Source organism: Canis lupus, chromosome 37 (genome assembly GCF_011100685.1).
Source record: "Canis lupus familiaris isolate Mischka breed German Shepherd chromosome 37, alternate assembly UU_Cfam_GSD_1.0, whole genome shotgun sequence".
Classification (NCBI taxonomy): Eukaryota; Metazoa; Chordata; class Mammalia; order Carnivora; family Canidae; genus Canis; species Canis lupus.
In genome coordinates this window covers 15,474,375-15,495,551 of record NC_049258.1, presented here as the reverse complement: position 1 = coordinate 15,495,551, position 21,177 = coordinate 15,474,375, and the positions used below count along the sequence as shown (strand labels likewise).

Below are 21,177 nucleotides of genomic sequence, written 5' to 3'. Positions count from 1 at the left end.
ACTGGTGACCTTGAGCAAGATGCTGCATCTCTCTAGGCTGTGACTTCTTCAATTAGAAAGCACAGGGATTACATTATTAGATGATTTCTGAAATATCATCCATCTTTAAAATTCCAGGTTTCTACGATATGGGGCTTTCATGAATCATTCAGCTGAATATAAAGAAAAAATATGATTTTAGGGCTGAGGGAGTATCTAAGTCTAGCCAGTTGTCTTGGAGATGGGGCTACTGTTGATCATGATATAACAGTGCAAGAGAATGCAGAAAAGACCAGCCTATTTCCACTGAGGGGGAGGGGGCAGGGCTTCATGTTTTTATTTCCGTAGGGATAGTATATGCAGTTAAGTACAATATCTGGTCCCAAAGTACAGTATCTCCTGCTATAGTCTTCTCCGCCAAGTCTTCTTTCAACTTTGGACACAACCAATTTTTCAGATTTATTCATTCATTCACTTAGATATGAATCTTATTTATTTTTTAAGGAAAATTACTTTATAGTTTTTATACAATATATATTTTTATAGCACAAAGATATTTTAAGTAATACAGAAGAGTAGAGGCAGAAAGTTAAAACAAACAAAACAGCAAAGGAAAACCAAACCAAATCCTACAACTCAGAAATCATAATCACTGATAGTTCAGGTAAAGCTACCTTGAGAGAATGGGTAAATAGAAATATTTTTATAATACTGGGTCATATTATACTTACTATTTTAAACACTTGCAATTGATTCTAATTTAATTCAAATTTAATACAAATAAATATAAACTGAAGTGAAACAAAAGGAATTATTGAGTTTTAAATAAATGCTTGCTCCCTACCTGTTTTGAGAGGATGAATTTTACCCATTTGTCCCACGCATTTCTGTTCACTTACAAGGAGGTACAGAGACCAAAACATTTAATGCTAAGCTCAGTCTCATAACTTTATCATTTATCATTTTCTTCACTTGTGATGGTTGAGTACAACATATGTCTATACCTTAGAGCATAATTCCAGTTGAACTTGAGTATTTGGACCAATGGTTCCATGGAGATAGGCATTGCCTAGCTGAAAGAAAAGAAAAAAGTCCGTATGTTTGCATTTAATGGCTAATCTGCAGGGAATTTCTAGAGAGATGATGCTGTGGCCCTGAGCATAAGTAGTACATGGCATGCACTTCTTCACACACACTAAAGTACTTATTATTTTTTTTTAACTGAAGAGGGGCAGGATGGCCAAATAGATGTGTGGAAGGGAGCCTAAGGATCTGGACCCCCATTCCTACACTACAGACAAAAATTCAGTGGTTTCCAAAGCATAGAGAAGGCAGGCTAATCCACAAAAAGAGAACACATGTTAAACTCGTCCTTTCCAAATCTCTATTTTTGGTGTATGCTTTCAATGTACCTAATATATGACTATAGTCGTACAAATACATCACTTACAAAGAAATGAATAAAAAGATGTACTTTGGGGGTGCATGCTTAAAATTTTCTTAGAAATAGGAGTGCCAGTCATGACGTTGAGACCCTGCATTAGATGGACGTGGAGTCAGCCTCTGTATCTCCATTCGTATACTGCAGCTCCTCTCCCACCTCTTTCTGCCACCTCCCTTCCAGAGAAGTTGGGAGGTCTAGAGAGAACTCTGTTGCCCTAAAGAGGAAAAATTCCACAAACATTCTGCATTAACTGGGGTAATTTAATTCAGATTAAAAATTGTTTTATAGCACTGATTTTAGCTTGTATGTTAACGGTCTCCACTTCCTATGTTTAATTCATGTTTGTGGGCATTCTCCCAAATATATATTCTGAATTAAATTAAAAACCAAAAAAAGAAAAATGTCTGGAAGAAGCTTTTGACTGTACCTGATAGATTCATGTTAAATCCCTGTGTCTTAATATATGACTGAAGGGGAATAATATAAGTGGAATTGGAATTTCTCCCATGTAGCTCATTTATAAGAGTACCTCGGCTGCTAAGAATCTGCCTCTTGTTGGCCATTAGAACACTTACTGGAATATTTATTAGTTATTAACACAGAAAGTGTGTTTGCATGTGTGTGTGCACATGTTGAAAGAAACGTAGCTCTCTAGCTGCTTATTGTTTGGGCTAGTTTAGATTGTAATATGTTATAAGTGATTTATAGATAACTAGATCCAAGAGGGAACAGAGCTGAGACTCAGGAGTAGAGGGTGATGGGCTGAAGGGTGCAGAAGCACTGCCTAATGGAGATTGTATTTCTGGGATTCAGAGATCAATCTCCTATAAATCCAGGCTGCAGAGCCATTTATGCCTAACACTGTGGCTGGACCAGTCTGCCAGGACTGCCATACAAAGCACCACAGACTGGGTGGCTTAGACATCAGAAATTTATTTTCTCACAATTGTGGAAGCTGGAGGCCTGAGATCAAGGTGTCAGTAGGGTTGCTTTCTTCTGAGGCCTCTCTCCTAAGCTTGTAGATGGCCACCTTCTTCCTATGTCTGCACATAGCCTTTACTCTGTGGGTACCTGTGTCCTAATCTCCTCTTTTTATAAGGACATATATAAGGATACCGGTCATATAGGAGTAGAGTTCACCCTAGTGACTTTGTTTTATCTCTCATTTTACCTTTTTAAAGGCCATATCTCTAAATATGGTCATTCTGAAACATTGGGAGTTAAGATCTCAACATATGTACTTTAGGGAGCCATGATTCAACCCACAAATAGTGGCATTCCCCACGGTGATGGCTGGACAGTCATTTCAATAGCATTCCAGGTAAGTTACAGGCAAATGCACACTGCATGGTAGCTGTCTTTGCCCTGGACTATCTTTACTCACTATTGTGGAATGCTTTATTGTGTAGCTATTAAATAGTTTGTTGCTTTCCATGCCAGAAGTGGCTGTATTCCAGATATGAATGAAATGTTTCCTGTGCTTTTTCTGTAATGAGAGATGGTGAGAAAAGAAATTGGGGACATTAGCACTGTCAATTACTTTTATAAGGTCTTCAGGAGTGCAAGTTTTAATCTTATTTGTAGGTTTCATTTTCATGGGAAGAATGTGATTTATAAATCAACATAAATTTGGTTTATTTTCTCCTGATTCAATTCCACTTGAAGGGACCTGAACTTGAATTCTTCAGAAAATAGAGAAGAGGATCAAAATGCAATTGGTTTGCGAAGCTGCCACACAAGATTCTCTTGTTAGCATTTGCAGTATTTTCCTTGGCTGACCAAGCACTTTTCTCCCTGGAAAGTAAACAGCAAACAGCTATTTATGAAATGGGTCAGAGTGAATATATTTGGTCAGGTGGAGGATAAATAGATCATAGATTGACTAAAATAGTTCTAAACTAAACAGAACAAAACAAATCTCTGAGCCACACAAATCCAACCTGAAGGATTTCAAAGGCAAAATAAACAAAACATCTAATATATTCATGATTATATGATTCTTATTTCTATTAAAGGTACATTTCCTAAAGCTTTATTCTGATAATGATAGATGACCAGAGCGCCAACCAACCAACCAAAACCCATAAGCCTGACAGAATTTTTTGCAAACTATGATATCTCATGATATCATAGGCCAGAGAAGTGGTCTAGAGATTCTGAAGCCCTCAAAATCATAGAGAATAGAATGATTCCTGCCTTAAGAGATAGGAAAATATAAGAGATTATAACCAAGTCTGATATTCCAGATAATGATGAGTATTCTTTTAATAACCAGGAAAGAATATGAGGAACTATATGGACAGAATACAAAGACTAGTAAAATACTCAACTTGTAAAGCAAAATGAACAAAAGTTATCACCTTCACCAAAAATGAAACAAAATAAATCAGACAGTAAGAAAATTAACTAATTTGTTAGATATTGACTTCCAAAGACTTTTGGATTTTTTCCCATTTTATTTCAAGTAAATTAGTCCCTCATCAAAACCCAATAGCATTATAACTGTCAATGGGGATCATAGAATTCTAGATTTCAGTGGGAAGTCAGAGATATTCCTTCCTTGAAACTCCCTTGGTTTTGATGATATTATTCTAACTTGGCTTTTCTTCCACCTTTCTGGTTCATTTTTCTTAGTCTTTTATGCAAACTCTTCATTCTCTGACCATCCTCAGATACTGGTGGTTTTGTCCTTTGTGTTTTTCTCACTATGTCTGGGTGATCTTACTCACTCCTGTGTCTCCAGCTGCCATCTTTGTGCCGATGACTCCCAGGGTACATCTCTCTTTTGCATCCCAATTCACAAATTCAGGTTCTGCTGTCCCTCTCCACCCACCTTGATATTACAAATACTTTATGTTCAAACCTAAACATCCCGGAATGAAGCCTTCACTGTCTCCAGTTATGATAGCCAGCTGACAGGATGATCCCAACCTTTTGGTTTTTATGCCCTGTTGTATACCTTCCCTCATTAGATAGGGCTGACCCATGTAACCAAAACAACATTGTAGAAATGATGATGTGTGCCTTTCAAAGCTTAGTCATAAAATTGTGACTTCTTTATTGTTCTCTCAAATCATTTGCTCTAGGGAAAGCCTGTCGCTATGTCATGAGGACACTCAACCCTATGGAATGGACCGTGCAGCATGGAAGATGCCTTCTACCAACAACCAGCACAAACTCATTGGGCATCTGACTGAGCAAAACTGGAAGCAAATCTCCGGCCCCAGTCAAGCCTTCAGATAACTGCAGCCCCAGCCAACATCTTGGCAGACACCTCACAAGAGACCCTGAATCAGAACCATCTAGCTAAGCCACTCCTGAACATTGTACTATAGAAACAGTGTAAAATAATAAATGTTTACTGTTGTTTGGACCACTAGGTTTGGCAGTCATGCAGCAGATGTATAACCAATATTCCAACAAAATCTAAAACTCTGGTGTTTCCTTCCTCAGACATGTCCATCACAGTCTAATTTCAACAAATCATGCAGGGAATAATGAGGATCTGTTTCAAGATAGTGGTAATAGATGTGGCAAGAGATGAATGGACTAAATAGACATTAAGGAAGCATTTGACAGACCTGGTGACAGGAGTGGGGAGTAAGAGAGTGACAGAAGTTTAGGATAAGAGGCTTGTTTACTTGGTTTTATGTTTTGCTGAGCTCAGTTCCAAAAGGAATGAAACAAAAATTCAGCCAAATAACCTTTAATGAGTTAGGACTTCTTTCATCAATCAGTGTGTACAATTTCTTCACAGAATCAGATTTTAAATATTGTGATTGAAAAGAGAAAATGGTAAGAGGAGGTTACTTTTATGGTAGATCAACAATAGTCTTTTTTGCTTTCATATTTCTGTTTATACTCTTGAAATTTCCTTTATATGCATTAGCTCATTTGCTGTTTACAACAATATTATGTATTAGCTCAGCCAGTGTTTATGCAAATATAAGCAGTGAGAAAAAAGTGAGATAATGTGCCAGTTAGTGCATTTTTTATTGAAATTGTGACAGAAGACTCAACTCAAATGGGCTTAAGCTAAAAAGAGATTTTATTGCTGAATTTGTAGGAATAGGTACAGCTTCAGATCAGTGAGATTCAGTCCTCAATGAAGCCAGCCACTAGCATCTATTTTTTTTTTTTTTTTTGGCTCTGTTTTATTACTTCCTCTGGACTGGCTCCTTCTTAGGCTCTATATGGTGTGGTTCAGTGGTTTAGGCTCCCAACACTCAGATTGGTAGAGCTAGAACAAATCTCTTCTGTTCACTTCTGTTAAAGCCCTGAAGGTCACTGTGATTAGCTGTTTACCCCTGAATCATCCACACAATCCAGGGAAATATGAAATGCTGATGGGCCAGGCTTAGTGCACATGCTTCATTCCTAGGGACAAGAAGGGATTGACCCTATCCTGAAGCTCAGAGGAAAACCAGAGTAGGGTTACCAAAGCAGGCAACTCAGGATGCTAGACCAGAAACCAGTAACTTCCAATAGTAATATTGTATGTAAAAGCAGGGAACATGTACCCAATGCACAGTCATTACCAGGAAAAAAGTTGTTAGGTCTAAGCATGAAAATTGAAGTGAAGAATGTACCTAAATAAAGCTAGAACCCAAAGAGCCTGAGTGTTAGATTGATTTGTGCCACTTTTACCCAGCCACTGCTAAGGTGAGTGGTTAGCTGTCTCCCACATTGCACATAGTGGATGTCTGCCCTCGAGTCTCCAGCCCCCTCCACCTTCTCATTTCATGGCTGGGCTGAGTCATCCCATATTCTAAATGCTGACGGTGGAGGTCATGGCCATGCCCATATATTATCTCTGAGCCTCCTATGACTGCAAAGATCCCTGAGACTTGCAGAACAGAACCAAACTTGGAGGTGAGGAGGGAGTTGGCTCCAGTGAATCAAGCAGCAAACTGGAGAGAAGGGACACCTTGACCCAAGGCAGTAAATTGGAATGGATGGCTGAGCAACGGACAGATCCTGTGTCCTTCATAGTGTGGAGACCACTTTCAGCTTGGAGTCCTGCGGAAGGGAAACTTTGCCTCTAACCCCACAGCAGGGAGCACAGTGTCAAGTGGGGACATTGCAGCAGAGTTGCGGCAAAAATTCTGAAGTACTGTGGGAAAATATGTTTCTAAGGAGGGGCCAAAGTGATTCGCCTAAACAAAGTGCTGGGAAAATGTGAGTAAGAGGTAGATGAGGCAGTCAAGGCATGATCACTTAGTCATAGCATCATAAGAATTCTACTCAGAGTCCTTAAAAGGTTGTCCGGTAAATTCTCTGACTCAGGTGGGTCAGCTTTGAAACCATACTGAATACCCAGGCTTGTATACTTGGATGCCTGTTTAAAGGCATTTGGAAAGAAAGATCTCTAGTTTGGAAATGTATTCTTACACTGAAGTACACTTTCAACGGAAAATTGTTTCTTACATATTACTATACTCCATTTTCTGTCTTTGAAGAGACTTAAGTAATTTGAATCTAGGAAGTGAGTTGAAGGACCAATTTCTCATGACTATTTGACCTCGCATTTTGTCATCTTGCTTTTCAGTGCCATAATTTTTACATCTATAAATCAGAAATGATAAGTAACCTCCCTTATAGGAACATAATGAAGATGAGAAGATATAATATTAAAAATATATTGAGCCAGAAATAAAAAGCTTTATTTAAGCAAGCCTATTATTATAATAATCTGAATTACTACTAACAATGATAGTTGTAATATGTCTATTTGCAGAAAAAAAGTGAAAAGAGTAATTTCTGGTTTGGGTAAAGATATGTACTTGAATTAAGAAAAGAAAAGACGGGGGATCCCTGGGTGGCGCAGCGATTTGGCGCCTGCCTTCGGCCCAGGGCGCGATCCTGGAGACCCGGGATCGAATCCCACGTCGGGCCCCCGGTGCATGGAGCCTGCTTCTCCCTCTGCCTGTGTCTCTGCTCCTCTCTCTCTCTCTGTGGCTATCATAAATAAATAAAAATTAAAAAATATATATATAAGAAAAGAAAAGATGAGTAGTGACATTTGGCTATCACTTGATTTTCCATTTGTTACAGAAAACAATTGAGAATTTCTATCTTTGTGAGAGAGTGAATTGTACAAAAAATAAGTACTATTTTGTATTTGAGGCCAAAACTGGAAATCAGTACGACTTCAAGTTTTTTTCATTAATTTTCATACCTTTCTACAATAGCCCCCAGATATGTTAAAATCAATCTTTTACTTTCTAATTTGGGGGCATTTTTTGGTGTGGATGGTCATCAATCTCGAAGGGAATACTACCCATTTTTTAAATAAGAATTAATAGTGATTTCTAGGTGGGAGCATGCAATCATATATCATATCCATGAGCTTTAAGGTTTTCCCAGCAGGGATGCTCAATAGAAGTCTGGCAGCTTTTGTAGTCGCCAGCAATTCCATGGTTACTGTCCGAAGCAGAAAGGGCACATCATCAAATTCTTCCTTCAAATGCGATCTTGTCTTCCTGGAATTTGTAATATTTTTCTAATACGAATAGGGAATATTTTTTGAGAGTGCACAGTCATGTTAAAGTCAATACTCTGGAGAAATACTTTCAATTAAAATTCAGAAGGTTTAAGAATCCAGGCTAGAAAGGATTTCCCTGACCTACAAAACCTAATAAGATTTTTCCTTTCCATTTTCTCCCTCCTCGTCCCCTCTAAGTGTGTGGAGCCGTCCTGCTTTCTTACCTGGTGGCCCCATTTAGCGCTGCCCTCTAGACATTTAAGTCAGAAAATGGCTTTAAAGAATGTTTTGAGAAAACTTGACATACTGATCTACTCTCAAACTCAATGAAATTTTTTTTTAAGCTGGAAAAGAGAAAGAAACCACAAAAACAAAGCAATAATGATATCTTTTAGTTAAGTAAGAGAAATCTGACTAGGAGACAAAGAGGTAGAATTTGTGGTGATTGAGGGAATTAAAATAAGAAATACTGAGAAAGCAGGGATTTTTAAGCCTGAAGGGAGGGCAGGTTGCAGGTGTAGGAGTGGAACAGGGTGGATCCTTGTTAGAGTGGCCCTGTCTTCTGTGGGGCCAGGGGCCAACCTTTAATCTCTCTTGGTCTTAGCTACAAAGTGGGATCTGAATGGTAGCTTACCGCAGAATTTCTTAGTAGTGTTGCAGATAGTATGTATGTATACAGTACTTTAGGGTTTCAGTACATAAGTATTCACTCATTTGAGTTATTACTATAAAAAATTAAATTCCTGAATGTGAGGGAGAAAAATATTTTTTTTTTTCTGTGAATGTGTTCTTCTTAGGAGTATAGCTATTCCACTGAAAATAATAAAACATGAGTGTCCATTGGAGATCATTCTTACTCAAAGTCAAGGTGAAGGTGGGAGAAATGCCCAGGGCAAACATGAAGAGGCGCTGGCCGTGTTCTGCATAGTGCTGAGAGGGAGCGCCTCCTTAAATTTCGCTTGTGAGGTGCCTCTCCTGCCTCACCTGAGCCCCTGTCTTGTTCAGAGAATGTCCTGCCTTGGGACGCCTGGGTGGTTCAGTGGTTGAGCAGTTGAATATCTGCTTTCGGCTCAGCCTAATCCCAGGATCCAGAATCAAGCCCCACATCAGGCTCCCTGCGAGGAGCCTGCTTCTCCCTCTGCCTGTGTCTCTGCCTCTCTCTCTCTCCTTCTCTCTCTCTGTCTCTCTGTCTCTCATGAATAAATTAAAAAAATAAAAAAAAAGAGGACATCCTGCCTGGCTCATTGGCAACTACCTTGTTTCTCCCTAGCAGTTGCCTTCCTACTTAAAATATCTGGAGTCATGACTGCCACTTGTTGTCAGACTTCTTTAGCTCCCCAAAGAATCCCAAAAGAGATCATTACAGGGCGCAGCATGTGAAAGGGAAGAGAAGTGCATTTAAGACTGTAAATTGTAACTGCAGAGATGATCTCATGTGTAGTCGTCAAAGAAGTACACTGAGGGACTTACTAAAATTTCCACTGTTGAGGGTAACAAGTCATGACCTCATTCTCTCACACCAGGACCTTGGTATAAACACTAAGAATAGCAAGTAGGATCTTTTTTATTGGCTTGTCAAGAACAACATTGAAGGATGGAAGACACCAGTCACCTTTGAGAACTAGAAACAAGGGGCGGGGTGGGGGGGTTGAAGGCCATTGGTGGACAGCCTCCAGTGTACTTATTTTTCTTAGGCATTATTTTCAAAATGTCTGTAAAGGTATGATACGTTCACTCTCCAATCCCTTCAACCACTTTCTCAATCTAAATCATTTGTGAACATAACCTGATAATAACTAGTTCTTTTACTCTGGATTGCTGTCTAATTTGGTAAAATCATATAACGCCAGCTATTTGAGAATGGTAAAATATATTAGGAATGTGTTTGTCTAAGCCAAGGAAAACCTCACTGCAAGGACTTTTAGCAAAGGTGATGCTCTTCCTCATGTAACAGATATGAAGAGTCAGGCAGTTCCTAATGTTGGTTCAACTTCTTAGCTCTCTTGGTCTTTCTCTCTTAATCCCAATAAGGCTGAGCAGCTCCAGCTATGGAAGCAAAATATAAAGCAGAAAGGAAGGGCAGTGGAAGGACAGCACATTGTGGCTGTCCTCTCTTGTGAGGAAAGCAAAAACACCCCCAAACCAATACTCCTCCCATGTTATGAATTGAATTGTGTCACCCCACCCCTCCAAGAATATATTGGGATATTAACTCCCAGTATCCTAGAATGTGATCTTATTTGGAAATAGGATTTGTAGAGGTAATCAAGTTCAAATGGAGTCACTGGTGCAGGTAGTAACCCACTATGACTGGTATCTTTATGAAAAGGGGAAATTTGGATGCAGAAATACGCAGACAGGGGAACATCATGTGAATGGGATGCGGTCACCTACATGTCAAGGGGAGATGCCGGGAGCAGATCCTCCCTTCATAGCCCTCGGAAGGAATTGATCTTACACATACCTTGATTTCAGACTTCTAGCCTCCAGAGCTGTGAGACAACACACTTCTGTTATTTAAATCATCCCTTGTGGCACTTTGTTAAGGCAGCCCTAGCAAACTCATACAGCCCATGAAACTTCCATTTACACCTCTCTTGCCAGAACTGTGCCTTTGGCCACCCCTAACTACAAGGAGCAATTATGCAGGTGGCTGAACATATTCTAATGGAAGCATTAGGTCTCTGGCAAATTTAAAAAGGAGTTCTCTGGATAACCAAGTGCATTTTTCACAGGGGAGAGGGTGTTTGTACTTGGTAAGTGGTGCTAGGATGGGTAGCTCTCCCTCTAACACTGCTCAGAGATTTAGAGCAAAACTTTGGAGATTGAGTTGTGCAGTGGAAAGAAAGCAAGAGGTCTGGATACTAGCAGTGATGTTGTCACTACTTGCTATATGGTTTCACAAAAGTTGCTTTAACCTCTAAGCCTCGACTTTCTTATCTGACAAATGGGAATAATAAGCTAGGCTCTGAACATTTTAAGACTAACTACATCATAGAACCGCTGTGAGGACCAAGTAGAATCGCTGAGATGAAAATATATTTGAATGTATGATTGTCTATTCAGATATGAAAAGATGATTAAAGAGGAGATAGTTCAGATTCCGAGTCTTGGAAATGAAGGAAAGTTGGAGTAAAATAGGCTTCCCTTAGAAGTTCAGGGAAGTAAAAGGCGAATGGGAGTTCCAAGTCTAAATCTTATCAACAAGAAGGCACAAACTGGTAAAGTGGAAGTGCCATCACAGGAGATAAGCCCATGATCTCAGAGTAAACAGGAGGCAGGTGGGTGGATGTGGCCAGAGGGAAATGGGTGTAGGCTTAAAAAGTCATTTATAATAAGTTCGGAAAAAGAGAGGACATGAGCTCTTGGCCTATAACAATGCTTCTCAGGCTTTGTGTGTATACAGATCACATGGGCATTTTGTTAACATACATATTGCAATTCAGTAGGTCTGGGGTGTGGTTTGCCAATGTGCAGTCCTAACAAGCCTCAACTATGTCAGTGTTACTGGGCCACAAGGATCAAGCCTTTATTTTATTATATTTTTGAAAGATTATGTTTATTTACTGATTTGAGAGAGAGAGAGAGAGGGAGCGAGCAGGGGGAGGAGCAGAGGGAAAAGCTGAGCACAGAGACCAACTGGTGGCTCAAACTCAGGACCCTGAGATCATGATCTGAGCTGAAATCAATAATCAGATGCTTAACTGACTGAGCCACCCAAGCCCAGGACCACACTTTTAGTAGCAAGGTCTATGTCACTGAAAGGGAAGCTGAACCCAAGAGGAGTAGGACACTTTCAAAATTGAAACTCTGACAATATATTGATGAATGACTCTACTGAGGAAAATACATAAAAAATCTAAAGATTTTGCTCTGTCAATAAGCTAAGCTTCTAAAAGAATGTGTAAAAGTTGGAAGGAGAGACATATAACTGGGGACAATTACAAATAGTGTAGACTTCTTTAGAAGGCATTAGAACAGAGTGAGCTATGTTATTGAATTTATAAAGCAATGTTAGGGGTACCCAAGAGGTAGATCTATGGCCAAGAATAATTTTTTTCTTAGTTACATGGGTATTCTTATTACGATCTAATTGGGGACCCACCAAAATCCTCTCCTGGGTCAGATTATATTTTGATTCTTTTTTCTAAAAAGATTTATTTATTTATTTTAGAGGTTTGGGGGGCTGAGGGGGGAGAGAGTCTCAAGCAGCCTCTGTACTTAGCATGGAGCCCAACTCAGAGTTCGATCTCACAACCAGAGCCAAAACCAAGAGTTGGATGCCCAATTGCACCACCCAGGCACCCCAGATTATATTTTAATTCTTGACCTCATTTCTTAGCAAAATTCTAGAATTAATTATTAAACTAATGATTTCCATGGTCCCCAGAAGGGAAGCCACTATCCCCAGAAACCAGCATCTGTGCCCCACAATGGAGATAGGCCAAAACAATACAATATCCCTGTTTGAGGGATAACTTAGCCAGAGGCAAAGGGGTTGTGGACATGGCATATCTAAACAAAGCAGCCAGTGACAGTATCCTCATAGATAAGATGACAAGGTATAGAATGTGTGATAAATAGTCCATTGACTTTTTTTTTTTTAAGATTTTATCATTTGAGAGAGAGCATGCATTAGCAGGGGAGAGGGGCAGAGGGAGACAGAGAAGCAGATCCCCACTGAGCAGGGAGCCCAATGCAGGACTTGATCCCAGGACGCTGGGATCATTCATTACCTGAGCCAAAGGCAGATTCTTAACCAACCGAGCCACCCAGGCACCTGTCCATTGGCCTTATAGTTCCCCCTAATGTAGGCTCAACTTGGAGGATAATATTTAAATGAGTTCAGCATTTTACTATTGTCTGTATAAATTGCCTCAGAGCTTTGAGGGGGCAAAGCATACAGTAGTGACTAAGCATGTAGGCTTTGGATTCAGATGATGCCTAGAAGCTGTGTGGTCCACAGCTTAACCAGTCTGTGTCTCAGTTTTTAAATATGTATAACAGGTATATGATTAGTGTCTAACTCAGAGGGTTGTTGTGAGCATGATAGAACACATGCAAACACGCAGAACAGTGCCTGATACCTAGGAGTCTTTATATACGTTAGCTGTTATTATTAGGCCTTTTCAATTTGTAGGTGATGTGTAAATGTAGGTACTATACTACAAAATCAGGTGCCTAAAAAAATTTTTGACACAAAGGAAATTGAGCTGAAAGTAGCAAAATTTCCCAGTGAATAACCATCTACCATTAGCATTTTACTATGTTTGCTTACATATCTGTCTACAAATCATCTTAAGTAGTTCAAAAGGTATTACAATTTTTTTCTGTTATATTGTATTTAACTCATAGGCTATTTAGTAGTATGTTTCTTAATTGTCAAATACATGGGGACTCTACAGTTATCTTTTGTTGTTCATTTCTGGCTTAAATCCCACTGTGGTGAGATAGTCTATTCTGTATAGTTTTCACTCTTTGGAATTTGCTGAGACTTGTATATGGCACAAAACATGGTCTGTTTTGGTATATTTTCTGCATGCAGTTGAAAATATGTTTTCTATAAGCATTAAGTGCCAGGTTCTATATTTGCTAATTAAGTAGACATCTTTGTGCTCACATCTTTGTGCTCACATCTTTGTGCTTACTGATTTTTGTTTGTTCTATCAGTTACCAGAAAAAAATTAAAACTCTATCAGTATGATTGTAGATTTTTTTTTTTACTTCTCCTCTACTTCTTCCAGTTTACTTTATCATTTTGAGTCTGTATTAATAGATCTAGAAGAGTTATATCTTTTAGTGGACTATTGTATTATAAAATATCTTTCTATGTCTGCTTTATTTACTAACCTAAAATCTGATTTGTTGAATATTCTTAGAGCTAATACAACCTTGTTTTAATTAAATTTTCATGATTTATCTTTTTCTTCCTTTCATTCTCAACCATTCCCCCCATGTTTAATAAGCATCTTTTATAAATAGCATCCATTTCTGACAAAAGAACTTAAAACTGTCAATATTAGGTCATTTTCAAACTACAAAAATGGAAAATTCATTATACTTGAGGATTTTTTCCATTATACTTGAATTTTGTTTTAGTTAGACACTGTCTTTTAATTGGATATTTTAGTCTATTTGTAATAATTGAAATTACTGAAAATTTGGGGTTTAAATACCATCTGATTATTCATTTTCTATTTTTACTACTTATCTTATTTCTCTTTGTCTCCTTTCCTAGATTAGTCATTTTATTTCGTCTCTTTCATTAGCATGTTACTTAAAATTCTTAAATTATTTTTTTTAGATTACCTTAGAAATTATAACATTTCTCTTTGGTTTGTAAAGTCTAAAATACATTAGAACTTTTTCTATATTCTGGGACAATACAAGGGTATTAGACTATTTTAACTCCATTTACTTCCCTATTTTCATGCTTTTTAAATTTCACGTAATTTAAAACCTCATAGACTTTATTATTGTTTTATATAATCATTTACATTCCTCCCTCCCCCCATCCATCATCATAACTTCATCTGATACCTTATCTTTCCTTGTAATGAAGAGTTGTCCTTATTATTACTTCAGAGTAGATCTGACCCCAACAATTTTTTGGAGGAAATTTCCATTGAGTATAGAAATCTAAATTGGCAGTTATTTTCTTGAAGCACTTTGAATACGTCATTCCATTGCCTTTTCCTTTCAATGCTTCTGTTGAGAGCGAAGAATGGAGTCTTATCTTTGTACTCCTGAAAGAAAAGCGCTCCTACCTAAATACTTTTCAGATTTTGTCTTTGGTAGTCAGCAGTTTTTCTGTGAATCAGTTAGTGATAGTTTAGTTGTATTTATCCATCTTGAGGAGGGTAAACTGGTTACTGAGTCCACCAATTCAAATGCTGATCTCATCCTGAAATACCTTCACAGACACATTCAGAAAAAGCGATTAGCCAAATATCTGGGCACAATGTGATCCAGTCAAGTTGAAATATAAAATTAGCCATCACAAACCCTTCCATTAAATTTTTATTTGCAATCATTGTGATTTTTAGTTCCAGAATTTCGCTTTTTGTTATAGTCTCCAATTCTAGGCTGCAATTCTCACTCTTGTCATTTAATTTCTTGATTATGTTAATGACAGTTGTTTCAAAGTACATGTCTAATAATGACAATATCTAGATTTCTTATGGGCCTGTTTTTTTTTTATGGGTCTGTTCTTATTAAATTTTTAAAATCTTGATTTTGAGGAATTTTAATCTTTTTATGTTTTTAAATGAGTGATGGACATTGAGGAAAAAAAAATATAGAGTGAGGGACGCCTGGGTGGCTCAGTTGCTGAGCATCTGCCTTCGGCCCAGGGTGTGATCCTGGAGTCTCAGGATTGAGTCCTGCATTGGGCTCCCTGCATGAGGCCTGCTTCTCTCTCTGCCTATATCTCTGCCTCTCTGTGTGTGTCTCTCGTGAATAATAAGTAAAGTCTTAAAAAAATTATAGAGTTCAAGTTCTGGATTATCCTTTACAGAGAGGATTTATTTTTCTCTTCTGAAGGCAACTTGATAAGGGATAGATCACTCCAATCAGGTATTATTATAGCTCAAAGTCAGACTTTAGTCCTGGTAAGGAATAGTCTTTTTCTGTCCCTTACATTTCCCTTCAACCTTTTGGCCAACTGTAAACCCTAATATTTATACCTCCAATCTTTTGGATTTACCAAAGCCTTTGCTCACCTTCCTTTTCATTACATTTTCTGATCAGCTTCATAGCTCAACTTTTTGTTAGGTAATTACTGCAGTGGGATAAAACCATGCTGATTTAGGGGCTTATCTCTTTGGTTTCCTTTCTTTTCAGGACCTAGGCTTGGGGAGTCCTTGCTCCATTGTTATTTCTCCAATACCTTCATCATGTAATTTTTATATTTTGTCTAGATTTCCTAGTTGTTCTTGGATGAAGGGGGGCCACTCATCCAATACCAGCTAGTATACCCTTGCTGGAAGCCACATCACTCAATGGTATTTTTAAAGCTCTTCCTAATAGACAGCCAGGGCTGGGAATATTGAGTTTAAGAGTGCTCTGTGCCAGAAGTGATGTTGAGTCTCACTTTCATTTAGATTTTAATTTTAGCCCAATGATTCCTTATTTTCTTGTCAGCTCATTAATGCTTATGTCCTAGAATTTTGGTTATTTTTACATAGAGAAAGTCTGTCCCAATAATCTAGTCTGCCATATTACACATATTATTTTTATTTATATCTCTATTCATTTAACATGTCAGCTTTAGATATGATAAGAATCATATCCTGTCCATTCTTTTTTTTTTTTTTTTTTTTATATCTTGTCCATTCTTATCCTCCGAGACCCCAGCCTAGTGTTTGACAAAACAAGTGCTCAATAATCGTTGAGTAAATGAAATTGCAGGGCTTTAAATAAGACTACGTGGGCATCTTAATGGAGCCACCAGAATTTAAAAATATGAAGCTCAGTTTTGCCACTTTATAAACCAAATAATTAACTTCATAGAGGTAAGACTCTGTGCTAGGGGTATGGGTTCACATGAGGCAAATTTACAAGGAAATAATTTATAAGTAACAACATAGCTTGATCAGTGTTTAATAGGAGACACAGCTGGAATGATAATGGATCCCTATGATGTTTCTACTTCTCTCATCCTTTAGTACTTGACTTCTGTCTTTAGTTAGTGCTAATAGTTTTCTGTATTATCATTCTCATGTTTTATTGTCTTTATTCATACTTCCTTTTTGATAATAGAAGGAATAATAAAGTATTAAATAAATAAAAATAGATCTACATGGTTATAAAAGGCAATCTCATATAAATAAGTCCACTCAGAAGACCAAATTACAGGTCAGAAGTTGCTATGGTAAAGACAAAAGAGAAGGAGGAAATTCAGGGTTGCCAAATACTTTCAAATTGCTTAGCATAGATCTCTTTCTGTTCTAAGTGATCTTTAAAGGCCATTTAGCATCAGGGCATTCTTTATTCCAGGTCAGAGTGAAAGAAACTTAAATTTAACAAATTCTTGTTCTTTAGCTTTCCTTTTGCTAAAGTTGTTGCTAGTTCCCAGAAAAGTCTGTTATTACGACACTTTGTGAACTATTACAATACTCAAAATTAGTCTCTCTTAAAATGTAACAAATGTAATAGCTGCTGTTTCCTGATAGATTGGGAAGTACTTTATTTTAAAAAATATATTTTCTCTGGGGCACCTGGAAGGCTCATTGGTTGAGCATCCAACTCTTAGTTTTGGCTCAGGTCATGGTCTCAGGGTCCCACGTGGGACTGAGCCCTGAGTCAGACTCCGCACTCAGCATGGAGCCTGCTTGTCCCTCTCCCTCTGCTCCTTCCCACTGCTTGTGTGTGCTCTCTCTCTCTCTCTCTCTCTCTCTCTATCTCAAGTAAATAAATTATATATATATATATATATATAAAGATTTTATTTATCTCCAAATCACTCTGTGAAGTGGGTTCTTTGACAATATGTCTCATGTACTTTATATAGATTTTGGTAATTTTAATTACAGACATCTATGCTAAGGGCCTTAGATCTTCTATTTTCTTTTAACCACATTTGACTTCATTTGAAGTGATGCTATTTCCTTCTATTTAGGTTAACCTAATAGAAGCTAACACAAACAATACAGCATCTAAACAATATTGGAGAAAGAGGAATATTATTTTTAAATTTTACTAAAAATATTTCATGTGAACTCTTTAAAGTTGGGTTTTAAAAAGTTTATGTGTGCTTTAACAGATATTAGATTCTATACCAGGTGATCAGACAAATGTTCTCTAGAAATTTATCATCTCAAAAGGGCACTGATGCACATGAACATGTGGAAAGGACAAGAACACTTGGGATCAGTTTAACACAGACAAACCTCAAAACTCAAGAATCAGTATTGCAGAAAAAGAAAGGACAGATTAATGTGTGGCATGAAGAGAGCTGGGTGGAATTTCACATTGGGACACGTTGGGTGGAGGGAGTGAACCTCTTGGACTTAGGATACGTTTTGGCCTTCATCAGTGGGATTGCCCTTCCTTCCCAAGTCATGACCAACACTGAAGCAAAGCAGAAGAGCATGTTGTATATCGGACCCAGCTACGAAGAGGCCAAGAGGAAATGACTGTAAAACATGACCACGTTTGCTTAGAACGGTCTGGTCTGTGAGTATTGCAGAACAGTAGGAGAGCTGAGAGCTGGCAAAGGGTCATGAAGCTGTGGTGGACACTGAAGCATGCACCTCTCCCCCACCCCTATATTTAGATTGCATTAAGTGGAAGGCCAGGACATTCGCCTTGCTCACTCTTGAGAAGAGCAGTAACCAGTATTAAAAACTGTGACTCAGCGAACTCTTCTAACCATTCAAATGAACATCCTTCTGGTAAAGAAAATTCAGTGAAATTCAAATGAGCAACCAGTCAGCAAAAAACTGCTGCTGACACTATTAATCTTCTCAACTACCCAGATCTATCATACACATAAAAACTCATCATTGGGCACTTGTGGAATAGGTATCTCTCACTTATAGGAATGGTCACTGTCAGCAAAGTTTGTGGCACAGAGACTTTCTATCAAATCAATCCTATTCTCCCATTGATTTCCATTATAGAATCTGAGATGAATTCTGCTGTTAAATCCCATTAAGCATGTTCTGAACCTTTTGGAAATGGCATGTTTAAAAGAAAATGACAATATCCTGATAAAACATTTACAGTGATATTTAATATATTAATATTCAACATGTCACAACAACAAAATAGGACGAAATATAACACAATTCTACAAATTGTACCTTACATGCTACAAAGGGTAATAATCCCTAAAAACACTAGCAACTTAATTTCTCACTAGCTTCATAACTGTCTTGGCATTTCTATCATTACATAGCCAAAGGTATTCTTTTTAATATTTAAAAATCTTCTCTCCTCTTCTGCTAGCCTATTTCCCAAAATCTTTGTCCAGAACCCCCTGAGAGCTTGTGAGGCTATTCTTAGACAGGGAAAATGAGCCTGGTAGGCTCAGTCACAGTGATTTATCCCAGTGCCTGCTGGGATTTCCCCATCTTTGGAGCAACTGGGCATCTCTTGGAAGGAATGTTGCAGAAGGAAGCAGTGGGTTCTGTGAGGGTGGGACAAGATACTCCTAATGCTTTTTCAAACTTTTGAGATATACTACGACTAACATTAGTAATGTGTCTTTGTTTACACTTCTGTTCTCAACATATACATTGTGCAAAATGTTAAATGATCAAATGTTTTTGCATCATGTATGATGAATGAATGTTTTGCATAATATATGTTGAATAACGGATTGAATTTAGATGATTTTGTTCTTCATTAGAAGATACTGACACTTTCTTTTTAAAGATTTAATTTATTTATTCATGAGAGACAGAGAGAGGCAGAGACATAGGCAGAGGGAGAAGAGAAGCAGGCTTCCTGCATGGAGCCTGATGTGGGACTCGATCCCAGGACCCCAGGATCACAACCCGAGCCAAAGACAGATGCTCAACCACTGAGCCAACCAGGTATCCCAAAACTGACACCTCTAAGTGCTGGTAGCTCAAGCTGGGAAAGTGGCTAGAGATGTCAATCTCCATCGGAGTTACGTGCTGTAGGTCATAATAACATTCAATGTCCAACTTGAAGGTCTGGGCAGGACATTCCTGACAGTAAACTTTTAAAGAAATTTTTGATTTCCTTACCTTTATCATTATGGTAAATCAATTTTTGTTAAGCAATAGATTATGTCAGAGCACCATGCCCATCATCTGCAATGAAACTTAGGTCCCCTCTTCATCCTGTTTGTATGACCCAATACAATGAAGAGTTCAACATTCAGGGTTGACTTTAAAACATTTCATTAAAAAAAAAAATTGTTCTTATTAAACTAAAACATACCCAAAGAATTCTGAAAAGCCAACAGCAAGATTGGCATGTTTTCTGGAGATCAGCAAACTACCTGCCAAGAGTTTTTGGTTAATTCATGAAGACCAAGATTTATTTATTTCCTTCCTTTTTCCCCTCCCTCCTTCCCTGTTCCTCTCCCTCCTTTCCTCCCTCCCTATCTTTCTTTCCTTTTATTTTTTTTCTTTCTTTCTCTCTTTTTCTTTCTTTCATCCATCATGCCCAGAAACCTCAACATGTCAGAGTCTCAATATCAAACACACCCAGGGAGCCAGACCCTTGCTAACTATACTCACAAAAAATACAATTATAACTAAAATGTCTTTGTATTGACAAAACAACCAAAACTGTCACAATGAGCACCAGGCTCCTGTGGTTGTAGCCAGTACATTCTTTCCCTGCAGGCAGAACAAGTGGGAAACCAAATTATGAGTAGAAAGTGAGTACAGAATGAAAACAACTATCCTTGAGGAATATTTTATCCAGGACATGAGAGTTCTGATGAAGGTGCCATTTTTTTTTCAAAAATGAAACAACTCTCTGGTTATATGTACATATGTACATCATTCATCGTATGACACCTATGGCTCTACATACTTTTTCTTCCATATTCAAACCGTGTCTCTCAGTCTTCTTTACTAACCTCCACTCTCTCTGACATGTTTGTTTTCTGTGGTATCATCAAAGCATGTTCCCTAAGTTCAGTTTCTTTCACCGTAGTGAGATTGTGAAGGGAAGCAAAAGTCAGAGGTAGATAAAAATATTTGTTAATGATATGGCCACCTATAAATTAGTATCCCGTTCAAGTATCTTTTTTTATTTTTAAATAGGTTCTGTTTTATAAAATATTTTATTTGTTTACTCATGAGACACACACACACACACACACACACACACACACACACACAGAGAGAGAGGCAGAGACACAGGTGGAGGGAAAAGCAGGCTCCATGCAGGGAGCCTGATGTGGGTCTCCAGGGTCTCCAGGATCACACCCTGGACCCAAGGCAGGCGCCAAACTGCTGAGCCACCCAGGGACCCCCTCAAGCATCTTTTAAACACTAGATTCCCCTTCTCCACTCTCCGTGGTGGTAAACATTTATAATCCAATGCAAATAAATTCAGTTCTATTGCAAACTGAAATTGCAATCTTGCAAAAGGTGTAAGGTTTCATGATATCAATGAAAGTGAACTTGGTAAAGAAACTGACAAATGAGGGTCTATGGAGTTAAACAAGCAGTGCAGGTAAAATCAACAGAGACGATGACTATATTGATGCTTCAGAAGAAGAGAAGAGAATACTTTGAATATCAAAAAATTAAATGAGACTCCATGGAAAACTGATGACGTT

General features: G+C 38.1%; 2 long non-coding RNA genes across 5 annotated transcripts in view; one reads left to right on the top strand and one right to left on the bottom strand.

Annotated features, from left to right (window-relative positions):
• LOC102156884 overlaps positions 1 to 5,529 on the top strand; it is a 61,958-nt gene extending 56,429 nt beyond the window's left edge. For 2 of the 4 annotated variants that reach the window (XR_005385291.1, XR_005385293.1), the window contains one exon: positions 4,510 to 5,526. This is a non-coding gene — a long non-coding RNA (uncharacterized LOC102156884). Of the gene's footprint in view, positions 1 to 4,509 lie in introns of all 4 variants that reach the window. The other 2 variants (XR_005385292.1, XR_005385290.1) reach the window with 2 other exon arrangements.
• LOC111094352 lies at positions 530 to 19,721 on the bottom strand. The gene is made up of 4 exons (XR_005385302.1): positions 19,625 to 19,721; positions 14,448 to 14,820; positions 1,430 to 1,637; positions 530 to 1,052 (listed from the first exon to the last, which is right to left on the bottom strand). It is a non-coding gene; the product is annotated as an uncharacterized LOC111094352 (long non-coding RNA).
• Between the last annotated feature and the right edge of the window lie 1,456 nt (positions 19,722 to 21,177).